Genomic DNA, 15771 nt, shown 5'->3' with positions numbered 1-15771 from the left:
TTAGTGTTTTCAAATTACTGTAAACTCTTTTTCTTCTTTTAAAGATTCCGAAAATAATCTACTTATAATTGTCTATAAAATGATTTGTTGCTTTTTCTCCATCAATTTTCTTCTTCACTGAATTTAAATTAAAATTCACTTTGTTTTGGATAGTCTTTTTTTAAAGAGTTTGCTTTACTTAAAAAATCATCTGTCCGTGATAGAAAATAACGACAAACAATCTTTGAAAACATACAGTTTTTGCACATTGCTCATTCGCACGCATATTTTTTAAGTTTGCAATTTAAATAAATGTTGAAAGTACACTTAGAACTGTTACAATGTATAAAAATAGTTTATATTGTTAACGTATCTATCACGCACTGATTCCGAACTGATCAGTTTTTGATCGATGATTTGACGCCAGACGATGTTGTGATCTTTCTGCGATGATTAATTAGAGTTGCTGGTAGTTAACTAAATGGCTGACCTGCTGCATGATCCTCTGCCATTGTGCATGGTCCAAGGCTGCCTCTGGATTTTATACATTGTTCACTTGGTACGATCACCGACGGTTGTAGCAACACAAACATCTCAAATGCACCTAATGGTCAAAAATTTTCTCACGAGGCGCGATTTCCAACTCAGATTTCCATTTCCGCCGAACGACGATGAAGAAAGCATACAATGTTTCTTTAGAATGCACTAATTGTTTAAATGTGTTCTAAATTGTTCATTTGTTCAACACATCTTCATTCCCTCAACAACAATGATTGTTGCCTAAACAGCCGTTGTCTAAGTTTTTTTTTTAGATTTTGCACTAAATTTTCTTCGCGACTTTTAAAATCGGCGGTTTTAAATTCATCTGTTGCTCTTTTTACTAAATTGTAACAGCCAGTTATATTGTTCCCAATAAGTGTTATCTGAGCTAACTCAGCAGATAATTGATTTACCGATTTATGAGGTAGAATGCTATTAGATTATCATTGCGTCTACTGATTTCTCTAGACCAGCAAGTGCCATGTCTTCTATTTGAAAATTATGCAACGAGTTTATTAGAATTTCAAGCTGATTGCTCTCGATTGGAGAATGTGCTAATTCAGCTGAAGATACACTATCAGCTAGCAGTTTCCGATTTTCCGGCGGCGGTAACCTCTTCTCCGATGTTGTCGCGTCGATGAATCGGGGACGTTCAGGACTGCACAACTCAACCAATCAAGATGATTCTGCTTTCCAGTGATTTGTTAGGATGTCTAGATGATTCTTAGCATTCTGTTGGCACTGTTGGAAAACGTAATGAAGTGACGTCGACCGGCTGCGCCAATTATAAGAAAAACTTGTCTTTTTCTTAGTTTATTCAATGAGCCGTGTTCACTCAGCTTAAGCGGTAGTTACAGACTCAATTCTTATTTTTAACTTATGCTAGCTAGCTAGTGGGAAGGATTTTAGGTAGACAAATCCTTCCTTATGTATTATATCTCGGGCAGACGGTAATAACAAAATAAAAAAATGTTTCAATAACAAATCCTGTTAAAATAACAAAAAGTGTTATTATTTTATCCTAAACTTCAACTTCAAGAAGAAAAAATAATAACAGTTTCTGATAAAATAACAAGATTTGGTATTGAAGTGATATTATGCTGAAAATCTTTAATAACACGCTAAAAAGAGGAATTGTATAACATTTCAAAAACTCTCCTAATAACAAAATTTGTTATTCGTTCGGTAAACTGATTGTGAAATAAAATTACGCTAAATCGCACAAATGGAAAACTATCTAAGTGTCCATAACACAATCTGTTATTATTTTTTCTTTTGTTAAATATGTTTAAATCTTTGGGATAATTTTGTCTAATTTCGTCGGGGTCATAATTTTGGCCATGAAATGGGGTCCTTAAGCTAAAATTATTCTAAAAAGTTAAAATTTTGGAAGTTGATTTTTTTAATTATTTGATATATCCCCTAAGGGACTTTGCTTAAGTTGGCTAGAACTATGGGATGATTTTGACCAATTTCGTCGGGGTCATTATTTTGGCGATAAAATGGGGTCCTTAAGCTAAAATTATTCTTAAAAGTTGAAATTTTGAAAGTTGATTTTTTTAATTGTTTGATATACCCCCTAAGGGATCTTACTAAAATTGGCTAGAACTATGAAATAATTTTGACCAATTTCATCGGGGTCATTTATTTCACCATGAAATGGGGTTTCAAGCTAAAATAATCCGATAAAATTAACTTTGAGAGTTCATTTTTTTTTAAGTTTGTTATATTCCCAAACGGAATTGATTTATATATTGAGAATTTTTGAAATGTGAATAACAAAAACTGTTATTATTTTCACAGAGCCAGGAAGTCGGAGCTGACGTTGAAGTTCGAGCTGGAGTAAGACCTCGGAGACTGCATCGGATTCAGCAAATTTTAAGCAAGTTTTACTTGGAGTCGGAATCTGTGAAGTCGGGTATTTTTGGAGAGCTGAAGTCGTCGTTGACGTCATATCCTGCATCCAGAGTCGGAGTTGTCTTCAAAGTATGGATTCAAAGTCGCTTGAAGGACCCCGACTCTGCAGCCCAGACTAGTACAGAAGAGTTATGGCAACTGCAGGTTTATTTGCAAATGGCAAATAAACCAAAACAATAGCTTGTTTTGTTATGAAGACAAACCAAATCAATAACAATTTTTGTTATTATGCTGCTCCACTTCTCCGCACAAAATAACAAATCTTGTTATTCCTTTATGATTCCTTCTGTGTTATTGGTTTGTTATTGCAATAACAACATAATAACAGTTTAAGTTATTCTTCAAGCAAATCTTTGTTATTGATTTTTGTTATTTTAACAACTAATCCGATCATCCCAACAACATATTTCGATCTTCTCACAATATCAAAAACTGACCTTCCCAAGTTATTTCCGTCTGCTCGGGATATAGAACACCAACGTTGTGGGTCTAGTTTTATCGCAGTTTTCCTGTTGTCCTAGCCTGGTTGGCTTAAATCAACAAGCCTGGGCATGTTGGGAAAGAGAAACAGAGAGTCCGATAATGATCATGTTATCGGACTTGCTTCGGAACATAATTCATTGACGATCAGTTTAAATATAAGTACTTTAGTCTTACGCAATTTTAACATGGAGGATTATTGACTTATTTTTAGAGTTTGACTGCCTTTAGCCGGAATTTATCCGTCCAGGATTTGCTGCCTTGTCTTTTATTAATGAAAAATTTATTTCAAACATTTTTTAAGAGTCATTTGTTTCAATGATTCAAATAATTTAATTTGTTAAATTTAATAATAAAAATAACTTTTAACTTAGCACAACTTTGTCGTACTTGAAATAGCTCATAAGTTGCTGCCTGCCTTTGATACCTGACGCCAACATTGTAGTAATGCTGCTTGCATTGTGTAAAGTCCATGGCTCCGTTGATTTTTCTACAAATCTATTTACAGTTGTCTAAAGCAAAATGAATTCGTAGTTCTTGGTAGATTCGAGATTACTTCATATTTAGTTATTTTTTGTTCTGAGGCACTTTTCCCTTGTCTGCTCTTCAGGTTCGGACACACTTGATTGCAGTTGACTGTTTAATTTATTTGGTCAAACAAAAATGTTTAAAATTGTATGACACAATCTCACCACCCAGACTCAATGTCATCCTTGATGACGGTATCAATAACTTTAAATGATTTTTTTTATTTCAGAACTACGAAATTCAAATTTGTAAAAAAAACGCAGCATCTCACTTTTCCACCATTACACGAGCAAAAATAAATATTTTCCTTCAAAACAAAAAATCCAAAATTAATTCCCCTCCAATCCGATATCAGTCGGGGCAATCTGTTGCACCACATAGATCATTAAATTACCGGATGTGAGGGGGAGGGAGGGTGGGGTGGACAAAATATCACCACTTTCGAAACCTTCTCCTCTCCTCCCCCCAAAACAGCTCGGAAATCATAAAGTCGCAGCAAGAAGCATTAAAAAATCAGGCCCCCAAACGAGAAGACGACGAAGCAATATGTTGCACATCACGGCCCTGGAGAATGTGTGTGTGTGTACGCGTGTTCCGGAGGAGTGAGCTGCTGCTGCTTACTTGCGATTTTTTGTGTGTTAATTTATGAACCCACGGAAAATTATGAGCCCGCAGGACTGCTCCGAAAGGTGGCTGCTCCTTTTAAGGCAACGCAAGTCGCAAATGGAAATTTACGACCGTCACTTATGGTGTGTGTGTTCGTGTGTTGTGCAGCTGTTAAGTGCTAATTTAAAAAAAAGGAAAAAATCAGCTTGAATTATAACATTGTTCAAAAGCAGATATAAGACACCCGAAATTAAAAGAAGTTATTAAAATTCTGATATCCTTTACAAATTTAGTTTATCTAGATTAGGGTAACATAATTGGCATTTGTTTAAGTGTCGTTTATTATAGCATAAGATTATATTTTTATCACTTGTTTTAGAAACAGTCCATTTTAAAATTGTAAATAATAAAAAAACCAAGTTCAAATTTAAATGCACTTTTTTCCCTCTAATTGATGATTGAAATATGTATCTCTCTGCGGCTTCTTTCCACATGGGCGTAAATGAATTAAAAATTTCAAACATAATTTTCATGATTTTTTACAGTTTGCTGGTGTCAACAATTTGCAAAATATCCAAGTATTTATACAGCAATTTCCCACGAAAAAAAAAACATAAATGCTCAGATCGGGCTCAAAATTGGACTAGAGATTCTCTGGCCGAAATAAAAAAAAATACTTTCAGCGTGACGCCCCGTTAGAGCGGTCTTTAAAATAGCCATTTTTATCGATTTTTACAAAAACACATTGTTTAAAAAAAATCATTGTTTGTGCAAGACGTAATTTATGAACGTCCCATATGTGTTTACATTCGGCAAGACAAGGTAGTCTAAGTTCTATTGTAACTGCTCAATAAAAAGTACTCTGCCTCTTCGCGCGCTGACCACCGTCCGAGACGGTTGGCTCAGCAGTCTTAGCAAATCGATTGTTTTATTCAATTACGAAAAATTCTACGCGCCTGGACAACAACAATAACACAACGTAGGGAATTCTGAGTCGGCCCCTTGGCCGAACAATCATCGATAGCTTTAATGTCGGATGTGTATTACACACATTAAATTTCTTTTAAATGTTGAAAATTTGAGTATTTTCGAAAAAACACGCTTTTTGTGAAATTTGTAGTTTCTTCAAAAAAAAAAAAAAAACATATCAAGTGAAAAAGCTTACACAATTATGTTTCGTTTGATACCCATATTGCAAATTATGAAAATATGAGTACTTTCGTAAATAACGTCATGATTCGAATTCCTGGACGCTTCGAAACCCGGATACCTCATCTTGTTTTATCAATTATTTGGATATAAATTCGCATTATAAATTTCTAAACTGAGTTGTCTGAATAATTCTAACATCAAGTTTCATTCAAAATTTGTTTGAATGCTGTATTTATTGTCAAAGCAATTAAATAAAATAAAATTATAAGTTTACCAAAAATGCGAAACATTTCACTGAAATATTTCATAGGCGTCCGATGCACCGGGAAGGCAAAGTGGAAATTTATGGTTTTGATTTCCTTAAATTCTAGCAAATTTTTATATGAAATATCGATTGTTTTGATGTTAACAGCTTATTTGAGACCTAAAGAATGCCATTCACTAAAATTTCAGTCCAAATTTGTGCGATTCATTAGCAAAATTAGGCAGCGAATGACAAACATGTTAAAGCTGCCTGAAATAAATTAACCACCACCATTAGCAAAATCGAGTGTCCGGAATTCGAAGCAAAAGTGTCCGGATTTCGAATCAGTGTCCGGGATTCGAAACACAACAATTCATTTTAACCTTCCCTTGGCATTAAAAAAAATCACACATAAGGTATTGGGGTCCTTTTCGACCCCAAACTTTAAAAAATCCAGTTTTTTGACCGATTCCGGTTCTTTTGGTCACAAATGAAAGCTTAGAACTTTTCCTTTTCGAAACCGTCCTGGAAAACCGGATTTGGTCACTTTTGCCACCGGGAATCGGCTACAACCGAATAAAGGCCTTTTTGAGACCCCAACTTTGACGACCTGTATCTCCGGCAAATTTCAACCAATCTGGATGCTCCGGGTTGCATTCGACAGGTGTATACCTGAACTTTGACCACAAATATTTATATCAGGGCCAGGTGACCTACCGGTTCCGGCAATCCGGAACATTCGAAAAGTTCATATTTTACTGTTTTTCACGTATATGTGATACCAATACTCCCATGATAGTTGAAATTGATCAATAAAACTTACTAAAAACACAATACACGATTGCCAGAACCACTCTGGAGTGTTAGTGGCCACTTCCGGGTAACCTGGAACCGGTTCCCGGGTACCCGATGAACGGCCAACTTGACTTTTTTGTTGAATACCCATTATGTTGCATAGCAAACTTCATGAAATTGAAAGATATGTCCATCTTTGGTAATACCGTTAATCGCTGAGCCACCTGGCCAATCTGGAACCGGTTACCGGTGGCGTCTTGAGGACACTTCCGGAATTTGAGAGAAACTCTATCATCCGACGTATCAAACTTCATGAAATTGAAAGATATGTCAATCTACGGTCATGCCGTTGTTCGCTGACCCATCCTGGCCAATCTGGAACCTGTTACCGGTGGCGCCTTGAGGACACTCCCGGAATATGAGAGAAACCCTATCATCCGACATATCAAACTTCATGAAATTGGAAGATATGTGAATCTACGGTCATGCCATTGTTTGCTGAGTCATCCTGGCCAATCTGGAACCGGTTACCGGTGGCGCCTTGAGGACACTTCCGGAATATGAGAGAACCCCTATCATTCGACAGATCAAACTTTATGAAATTGAAAGATATGTCAATATACGGTCATGCCGTTGTTCGCTGACCCATTGTGGCCAATCTGGAACCGGTTACCGGTGGCCCCTTGGGGACACTTCTGATGAAAAAATGTTAGAAAATACATATTTTGCATGCATTCTCTTAAAGCTGACTAATTATACTACATCCTGATGATATTTCTACATTTCCAACTTATGACATAATTTTATGCCAGCTATATTAAAAATGATATGCTACTAAGCGTCCGGATATCGAATCATGTTAACATTAAGTTGATTAATAAACTGTCACTGAATCCGTTTTGTAAATGCCGGCTCCGATACTCCTAACGGGTGGTTTCCCTCAGGTACAGGGAAAGATTTGCCATAAAACTAGAGCAGTAACGTTGTTCGTCGAACAAAATTTGCTCAAAATAACCTCCAAAGCCCATAAAAAATAACTCTGAAGGGTTATCTGAATGTGCGCAAACAATGAAAATGAATCCAGAAATTTAATCAGTTACCCTTTACATCTCACAAAATTCAAAATTTTAGCATCCTGAGTCTGAATTCTACATAATATAAGAACATCGTTCAAGAGGCAAGAACGAACAATGTAATGGGAAGCCTGTCAAAAATTGGTCATCGCTGTAAAAACAAAAACCGAAGGCACATTTTTCGGTCCCCAGAACAAAAGATCCGAACGCTTTGGCGGCCCGGCTAAACGATGACGAATGCTTCAATTGGGGATTCGAGCAGGAAATTCGCAACAGCGCAAAAAATAGAGTCATTCCCCGAAGGTTTTGGACGTGGAAAATTTAATTAACGCCGAGTCGGCAAACGGAACAACGCGGCTCAAGAAAACAATGGATTTGCAACAACTTCGTTTGGTGCTCGTTGGTTTTTTCTCTCCTGAACGTGGTTAACGTATGAATTTTTAAATTTACAATTAGCTGACTTTTTGGTGGGCCGCGCAGAAACGCGCAAACATGGTGCCAATTAATTTCGCGGACGATGAATGGGTTTGGAGTTGAGTTTGAGAAGGGTTTTTTTTTTGCTGGAAAGTTTTATTTCATTTGGTAAACAATTCAATTTCAACTAGCAATGAACCTATAATTACTGTTCAAAACCCATTCGAGGACATCATTTTTGGATATATTGATAAGAATTAAAACTTTTTATGCGTTAGGTTTTTTGTTGATGTCTCTAAAATTACGCAACAGTTTAAATGCAATTTGTAGGTTTTGTTTGGATCTAACGTCATGATTCGAAATCCGGACACTTAGTATCATATTATTTTTGTTATAGCTGGCAAAAAATCAGGTAATAAGTTGGAAATGTAGAAATATCATCAGGATTTAGTATAAATAGTCAGTTTTAAGAGAATGCATGCAAAATATGTCTTTTCTAACAATTTTTCATCAGAATTTTAAAATTAAAATGACTTGTTATGCTTCGAATCCCGGACACTGATAAAAGCTGATTCGAAATCCGGACACTTTTGCTTCGAATTCCGGACACTCGATTTTGCTTATGAATCGCACAAATTTGGACTGAAATGTTAGTGAATGGCATTCTTTAGGTCTCAAATAAGCTGTTAACATCAAAACAATCGATAGTTTATATGAAAAATGGCTAGAATTTAAGAAAATCAAAAACATAAATTTCTGCTTTGCCTTCCCGGTGCTTCGGACGCCTATGAAATATTTCCGTTGAAATATTTCGCATTTTTTGTAAACTTATAATTTTATTTTATTTAATTGTTTTGGCATTAACTACAGCGTTCAAACAAACTTTAAATGAAAGATGATGTAATAATTCATCAAATAACACAGTTTTGACATTCATAATGCTAACTTATATCCAAATAATTGATAAAACAAGTTGAAGTGTCCGGGTTTCGAAGCGTCCGGGAATTCGAATCATGACGTTACAAAAAGCTTCTTGAAGCCTGCAAAAATATTCTATGGTTTAAAAGAAATACACGAAACAAAATGCGCTTTAAAAGAGGTACAGTATGTAAAAAAAGTATTTACACCCCTTGGACACTATGCACATATTGTGATGAAACATCTAAACAATTTAATGTTGACAGAAACCTAGTACTACGTTTTGTTCAGAAACTCATGCCAGACATTTTGCTACAAAAAACTCATGAAAAGATGATTTCTATAAAAAGTCATATAACAAATACTATTACGAAACTAAAAAAGGTGCAAAAAAAGTTTGTACACCTTTCGAAAAATTAACATAAATAATGTTATTTGTTGACAAATCACCATAAATCCAGTCTCCCAACTTCAAATAGGCATCCTTGACTGATTAAAAATAATTTGATTGAATATAAAGTTTACTAACTACTTAGTATAAAAGTTTATATAACTCTGGAAATTCTATATAAAACTTATCTAAACATAATTTTGCAAACTTTTAATTCAACTAAATGTCAATATATTACCATAGAATTGCTAAATAAACATTTTGGAGTGGGTATAACACCGTTTTGGGGGTGTATTTGAGCACTATCAAGGGGTGTAAATACTTTTTTTACATACTGTATATAATCTGACATGGATGTTAATATGGATGTAAATATTAATGGAAAAAAACTCAAAATAAATTGAAAAAAAATACAATACTAAAATAACTGATTAATTTTGTTTTTAACATTCGTCTACATAGTTGAATCAAGTCGGTGCAAGATTCCTCAGTTTAAAAAAGTATAGAAAAAATACGTAAGAGATTATGAGATGACAAATTTTTATATTTATATACAACAATTCCCCACGAAAACAACATGATTCGAAAAAAGTTCTCCGATCGGGCTCAAAATTTGTCAGGGGGATCCTTGGCCGAAATAATTAGACCAGTATTTTTTTGTTTGGCCATTAGTTAGGGTGGTCCGAAAAACATTTTCGTCGATTTGCTCAAAAATCACTTTTTTCAAAAAATCATATCTCCGCGCCATTTCATCCGATTTTGGCTGTGTTAGACGCAAAAGAAAGGTGATTAGTTTGGCTATTTGGGAAAAATAAAAAGAAGTTTCTAAAATCTAGCTTAACATTTGGAAATGTCGTAAGAAAACTAAAAATGCTGTTTTGAAGGCCTCAGGACCAAAAAGCCTATGTCTGGAAATAATTTTACCTGATTCCTCGGAAATTTTTACATACTATATCAAAAAATTGTGAAGTTATGTTTTAAATACTTTGAGATACGATTAATTGAAAATAAAAACTGGGTTTTTCGACACGCCACGCGCAATAATGGGAAAATGATGAAAACGGGAAAAAATCGTCTTTTTTCACTAAAACAGCAATAACTTGAAATTTTCAGCGATGACCTAAACAAGTTGCGTATTTAAATTACGAAAACTTTGGTACCCTAACATGTATAAGTGTATCGTTGAAATTATATAAAGCTCAGTATAAGAATTTTGAACACAGCTCTTTGTTGAAAAATAATTTGGCATTATAATCATTTACTCAAACTGCAATCAACTAGGGGAAATATACCCATTTTAATCACACTAAGCCGTTCGACCAATTCTCATCACTTTTGCCGTTTCTGCTATTAAATCAACATTTTCAGATGTTTCAACAATGGAGAGTTGCTTGCTCACTTTTATTTGAGCTATTTATTACTTTGGAACAGTCAAAAACACTTTATATAAGTTGTAATTCATGATCAAAGTGCTGATAGGCTGATAATAGAAATAGGCTGATAAAGGGTATAGTTCCCCTATTTTCCTCTGTTTTTGCTGCATATAAAACACATTTCAAAATTATTCCAGTTGAGTAATTCTTTACCAAAACCGGAAATGGATTTTATTTGTATTTTTTTATTTGGCTCAAACTTTGTGGGGGCCTTCCCTATGACCAAATAAGCTATTTAGCGTCATTGGTTCACCCATACAAGTCTCCATACCATTTTGGCTGCTGTCCATACAAAAATGGTATGTAAATATTCAAACAGCTGTAACTTTTGACTGAATTTTCTGATCAATGAAAAAAAGTTGATTAAAAAATCTGCAATTTTTTTTCTTTGTGCCTATTTTTTTCTCAACAATAGCTACAACTTTGCCGAAGACACCAAAAGGCAAAGTTGTAGCTATTGTTGAGAAAAAAATAGGCACAAAGAAAAAAAATTGCAGATTTTTTAATCAACTTTTTTTCACTAAAACTCAATTTCTCAAAATACGTATTTTTTTGCTTTTCGAATTTTATTATATATGTTTTAGGGGACAAAAATCCGCAACTTTTGAGCCATAGAGAAACATGGTCAAAAATCTGCCGCCGAGTTATGATTTTTTGAAAAAAATAGTGATTTTTGGGTAAAATAGAAGTTTCATGCAAAAACAAATTTGAAGTTGTTTTTTAATGCAAAATTGAATTTGCAATCGGAAAGTACTTGACATTTTTTTGATAAGGCCGATGCAAATATTTAAAAAAGTTTTTGTCCCTCGGCCCTGGCCGAGGTCAAGGGGGGGGGCAAAAAAATAAAAAAAATATAAAAATTTAAATAACAAGCCATAATCTTCACATTTAAATGAAAAAAGTGTTTTAAAATGCATTTTACACTAGTTCAGTTGTTTTGCAATCATTACACCCAAAGTTAAAGAACGAGGGGATAGTCCTCACGTAAAGAAACGTGAGGAAAGTGCTATATTGCGAGAGTATAGTCCTCTCGCGTGTTCATTCGTTCATTGGAACAGTTCATCCTATGAGTGGCTTATATGGACAAACGACCGCCACTTAGTCACCGAACCATGGTGGCCCATACGGCAAAGGCACGGTTCAATAAGCCGAAGGTCTTGGGTTCGAGTCTCGGTAACGGTACTTTTTTTTTGGTTAGATGAACTTTTTTGGAAAATGAACCATGAGTAAAGTACTCTCGGTAATTTCGGGATTTATCCTCTCCGTCCGCACACAGTACCATTTTACTACCGAATCGTGCTCTTTATCCTCTCGTATGCCGATGCCCAGTTCTGGGTGTAGTTTTCAAAAAATCTAAGATCTGACAAAAACAAAAATTGTATTGAAAAAAAAGATTTTGCATCGAAAATTTTCAAAAAATCTTTAGATTTTTTAATAAACCCAAACATGCTAAAAATGATTTTAAACGCAGGAGAATGTATTTTAATTTGATTTCAGCTGGTTGCACTTGAATTTTCATTGAAATTTTGAAGTTTATTGCAAATTTTTTTTTTGCCCCCTGATTTTTCGGGCCAATTTTGAAGGGGGGGGGGGATGACAAAAACTTTTAAAAATATTTGTATCAGCCTTAAGGGCTCTGTTTTTCATTTTTTTTAAAGTTCAGAAAATTTGCTATAAAATTGTCTAAGAAACAAAAAAACTTTTCAAATTTTTTTTTTAGAAATAGTCACTCATGATCACTATTTTTAAAAATCTAAAAATTGCAAACATTTCGCTAAAATAAAACTTTCGGAGGATATATCTTGAAAACAGAGTCCTTTATCAAAAAATTTGTAAAGTACTTTTCCATTGCAAATTCAATTTTGCATTAAAACATAACATCAAATTTGTTTTTGCATGAAACTTTGATTTTTTTTTCCAAAAATCACTATTTTTTCAAAAATTCATAACTCGCCGGCAGATTTTTGACCATGTTTCTCTATGGCTCAAAAGTTGCGGATTTTTGTCCCCTAAAACATATCAAAAAATCTCGAAAATCAAAAAATTTGTATTTTGGGAAATTGAGTTTTAGTGAAAAAAAATTTGATAAAAAAATCTGCAAATTTCTTTTCCGTGTACCTATTCTTTTCTCAAAAGTCCTCAACAATACCTACAACTTTGCCGAAGACACCAAATTGATCAGAAAATTCAGTCAAAAGTTACAGCTGTCCGAAAAATCAAAAATAACAGCTAGTCCGAAAAATACCTATAAAAACCAGTTTTGACGCTCCTACATTGTGAATCGAAAAAAGAATTCTCGTCTCCGACCACACGGCTACAAATCAGAAATACAAAAATTGTGGGGTTTACGAGCGGTTTTCCAATGATATGCAATGATGGAAGCAAGGGTCCTGATTTTCGGTTCAAAGATCAGAAATCACTCACTCATCGCCGAATGAATCTTTGCCGACTGGAGATCGCAACCATTCGCGAGCAAACACGACACTCTGGCTGCCAGTGACTTGCCCAATCGCTTCTTCCAGCGACACAAATACTTCGTGAATTTATTTTTGCCTGCTCAGTCCGTCGACCCGAGTCACACACGAATACGTTTAGAGAGAAGAGAATCTAAAAATATACCAGCTCGGCGCTTTTTTGCCCTGCACTACCACAGTTTGCCGTAAATTTGAATTTGGCAGGTTGGAATTTGCTTTTAAATGTGTCTTTGGTGTTGTGTTATCAACAAAATTGCAAAACATTTCTGATTACATTGATTTTCAGCAGTTTGATAAATGAACAAAACAAAGCCGATCGATTGAAATGATAATGATAATCTTTTAAGGTCCTTAAGATACAAGTCGGTTACTAACCAAACCGTCTCAGTTGAAACATACTGTGGCCAAGTCCTGCCAAGATGGGGGTACTAATACATACATACATACATACAAAACAAAGCCGATCTCAAACTATTTTGACTCAGCGACTGAGCGACATAACGCAATCGGTCTCCCTGAACCGTTCGCTGTACTACCCGAATGAAGTGAGAGCGAGAGGAAAAAGAGAGTATTCAATAGCTAACGGAAGTGACAAACGGTTGGAAACGGTCGGAGCAGTTTTTCTTCGCGTTAAATTTGAGGTCGCGAGTGAATTAGTCTTTTTGAAGCAATCAGGACCTTTGGATGGAAGACACAAAATTCAAACAGCGAATACGAATACATTTTGCAAAATAAAAGCAAAGCAATCCACTTTAACGACCCCCGGGTCTTTTGTGGTCTCTGTTGCAAGTTTCTGCTCATTTCTAGGCGTTCGAAGATTATGTGTCACCCAAAACCTCTTTTACGCAAATGGACCAATGTTTTACTTCCCCATCCGATAGAAAACCAGGAGGATAAGACGGGAATCGAACCCGCGCCCCATAGCAACTTAGGGATCGGCAGCCGAAGCCGCTAACCACCGCGCCACGAGGCCCTCCTTTTTGCAAATGGGTCACGCTAATTGTATAACAAATAAGTACATAAATGATGTATTGAATTTTCTTCAGATAATGAATTAATAGAGCTTTTTAAGGCTGTAGTTCCAGATCTAGATAATGTAATTAGTGAAAACACGTATTGCCGTTTGTACCATTTATAAATAATTATACCTATAAAATTCAACACTGTTCTTATTTCTAAAACAAAATTACAAACCAAATTTGGATACAGTGATTCTCATTTTGATCCTTAGAAACTTCATAAATTTATTCCCTATCCTTTCTGCAATGTCCAGCTAAGTCTATGCTGAAAAAGCTATAAATTTACCTCTTCCCTTTGAAATATTTCCCATTTTCCTGCAACCCAAGAAGACGATTCGACTTTCTCAAAAACAAGATTAAAATATTTGTCCCTTTTATGTCCCTCTTCAACCCCCACCCACCCTCGAAAGACTCAAGACGACCCCCACATGCACGCATGTCTGGAAGCGCACTCTTTATCAGAAAAATTAAAGTAATTAGTTTCAAGATGTTTACGTTCACCGCAACAGGCCCCCCTTTGCACATATTCGGTATCAAATTTGTAGTGCTCGGAACCGTTGAAAGTTTTCGAAGACTGTCATCTTCTTGCAATGGCAAAACTTCCCCACCGCAACCTTTTGAAAAGACGGAAGAACCTGAGACGCACCCGGAAAGATCTTGCTTGTTTGATCAAATTCATCAAAATTTTAAGATTACCCCCCAACCGTACTTCGGGAGTCAAAACGGTCTTGGACATCTTGGACAGGAAGTGCTCGAAGGGAACCCAAATAGATTGGTTTGTCAATAACTAATTGACCTCTCTCTACTCTCGGCAAACGGGTGAGTTTTGAAGCCAATATCCCGAACCAGCCCAAGTATTTCTCAATTTATTAATATTTACTTTGATACTGGAACCGTCTGTCAATGTCTGACGCTTCAAGGTGGTTGACAGGTCCACCTGAAAGCGGGATGTGATGTGGACTCTTCCCGAACTGGCCAGCCGGAACGATATGTGTGAAATTGAACTTTGAACTTAGAATTTGATATGAGAGCTCAAACAGGTACTGAAAGGAGAAGTTTTTGATTGCTGTAAGTTTTCGGTTTATTGAAATGATTTGCAACATTGAAAACATAGGAGTTTGAGATGATTTATTGGGTTTGGTAAACTTTGTATTCTTATTTTGTTTATTTGATAAATCAAAATTAAAATATCAGTTCCAAAAAGTCCAAACACCAAACCCTTGAATCCATAATCAGCCCATAAAAAAGTAACTCCCGCGCACAAATCCCTCTACACTCTTAAAAAGAAAAGCCCGGAATGAATGACTTTTGATTCGCCACCGACTTTGTTAGTCACTGCTAATGTCATTTTTATGTACACACTTAACACTCTTTTGTTTTCGGCTGATTTCTGCCACCCTCCCAAAAACCCAAAACTCCCGAATCCCAGCACCGACCCGTGGAAAACCATCCCCACCACCGTCGCACATTTTCCGCCTTAACGCACGTGCAATTCGTCGCGTGAAAATAAAGAGGGCGCCTTCGCCACACTTGTGGAAACACTCGGGCAAGTACCCACTTTTTCGCACATTAAACTGGGAACCGGGTTGGATGTGGGGCCTAACCTTTTGGCTTTCGAGTTGGTCGGCTTTTGCATATTTTGTTTACTGTCAGAGACAATTGGATACAACATGCACAGAATTTGGTAAACACCTTCCCAAAAAACATTCCACATCAGAGAGAACCATCTCAACTATTTATATGTTAATTTCGGCCTTGTACTACTTTTAATCAAAAAAATTATAAATTTTCTTTTGACATCTTCATTT

The sequence above is a fragment of the Culex quinquefasciatus genome, chromosome 1 (assembly GCF_015732765.1).
Source record: "Culex quinquefasciatus strain JHB chromosome 1, VPISU_Cqui_1.0_pri_paternal, whole genome shotgun sequence".
Classification (NCBI taxonomy): domain Eukaryota; kingdom Metazoa; phylum Arthropoda; class Insecta; order Diptera; family Culicidae; genus Culex; species Culex quinquefasciatus.
Note: the sequence above shows the minus strand (reverse complement) of the source record.